This window comes from Montipora capricornis, chromosome 2, assembly GCF_036669925.1.
Source record: "Montipora capricornis isolate CH-2021 chromosome 2, ASM3666992v2, whole genome shotgun sequence".
Lineage (NCBI taxonomy): Eukaryota > Metazoa > Cnidaria > Anthozoa > Scleractinia > Acroporidae > Montipora > Montipora capricornis.
This window is the reverse complement of record NC_090884.1, coordinates 32,724,326-32,726,285: the sequence shown is the minus strand read 5'-3', so window position 1 is coordinate 32,726,285 and position 1,960 is coordinate 32,724,326.

Sequence of the window (1,960 nt, the reverse complement as noted above, 5' to 3'; positions counted from 1 at the left end):
AACCAGCGTCTCTTTCACGATTCATAAACCAAAATCTAGGGCAATCACCCCTTACTACAAGGCTTTTCCAGCGTTTTCGTCTGAGAACACTAAGTTGAAAAGCACTTGATAATGAATACAGTTTTCTTGGCTGCAGGAAACGGTGTTCGTGATCATGAACGCAAATTTCAACTTCCATTTTAAACGGACTCGTTTACTCAGTTATTACACTAGGCCACCACATTCTACGCAACCGATAAAAAGTTATAAATGTTTCGACGTCCCGGGGACTTCAAAAGCCACATTATGGCAAAGAAAGGCGCATTTCATTTTGAATATAAGTGGGGTTACTTGTCATTACGTTGGCTGTTTGTTACCCAAATATATTAACATTCCCGTATATGATTTGTCTTCTGAAAAAACATAACCAATTCAAAGCTAGAGTGCATGAACCATACCCTATTTCAGACCCAAATGGTCAACATTAATACCCTATTTCAGATCAAAACGGCTAAAAAACCATACCCTTTGGGTTTAAAAGTAGCACAACACTTTCCACTTTCACTTTTCGCTTTCTCTCCTTCCCTCTCTTTTCGCTTTCCTTGCCTCATTTTTTTTTTCAACTTGCTGGGCATTTGGTAGGCTTTATTTTGGTGGGAAGAGTTTCTGAGAAACCTTTCATCATCTTAGAATTAGGTGCTCAGAAAGGTAGGTGGGTAATTGAGCAAGCTTTTCCTGGAAATTTTCAGGTCAGTGTTACATGGTTTTTTTGGCCGTTTCTCCAATTTCCTTCACTGAATTGTGCTCATTCTGGTATAGTTTGAAAGATCTCTTCTCCTTGCACAAGTTAGTGGACAAAGCTGTTCCTGACCGTTAAAAGTGATGACGTCACAAAGGGTAGATGGGACCGTGGATAAAGCTGGACGTATTTTGCCAGATAGTAATCAAAGGGTTAAATAAAAACAAAACTTGTCGGAAATTGCTTCAGTGCAAGGCTAAAGCAAACAAAAGGCCTGGCGAACTGTTCACAAAGGAGATCGTTTCCATTAAAAAGAAGCTGAACTAGATTTTATTAAAGTACTGAAATGCTTTCACGAACGTAAACGACAGATCTAGAGTCATGTTCAAAACACAGTAGAAGGCTAGAACTACATTTAAAGCTCTGAAAGAAAATCCATGCAGGTGCAACGAGTTTTCACAAACATTTTTCAGTCATCGTCGTTGGCAAGGTCGGAGAGCACTATAAACAACAACAATGTAAACCGTCTCGACCACCTATAGAAAGGCATCATCGGACCTTACACACGAACATGGTCTGCAAACATGTAATGAACACCAATACTGAAAAGTGTTGAGAAGCTATACAAGTGATCTCTCTGACTTCTCTGGGCAAGTCAACTTTGGCTGAACCTAACACCTTTGGGCGATCAAAGACAACCAGACGCATAGAGCGCAGAGCCACTTGCAAAACGGCGGACTGCCAAAGAGGGGAAAACTAATAAAAATATACATAAAAAACCTCTCAAAATCGGTTTTAACAGATAAGCAAGTCAGCTTGATATCTAAAGGATTAAATTCATTCCAGGCCTACACCTGTGACAAACGAAAACAACATGAGACGTCAACTTTTGAGTGACTTTAAATGTTTTCGCAAGACGAATGCATCTTCAATACATATTTCCCAGTAAGGATAAGGAACCGCCGCCAGTCCAACGATCAGTTGCCCTTAAAAGCTACTTGAAAGATCACTTTCCTAGACAAGGGTATATACAAAAGAAAACGATTCCAAAAGAAATCTATTCTCCATATCAAAACATATCACAAGCCGACTAACATCTTCCAATACACGCATTTTACCTCTTGTCACCCGCCCAGTGCCAAGAAGGGTTTTATCAAAGGAGAGGCTATTAGGCTTATCCGAACAAACCCTTGAAAAACAATATTTGAATTAAGAGGCACTCTCGATCCAGAGCCCGCCTTG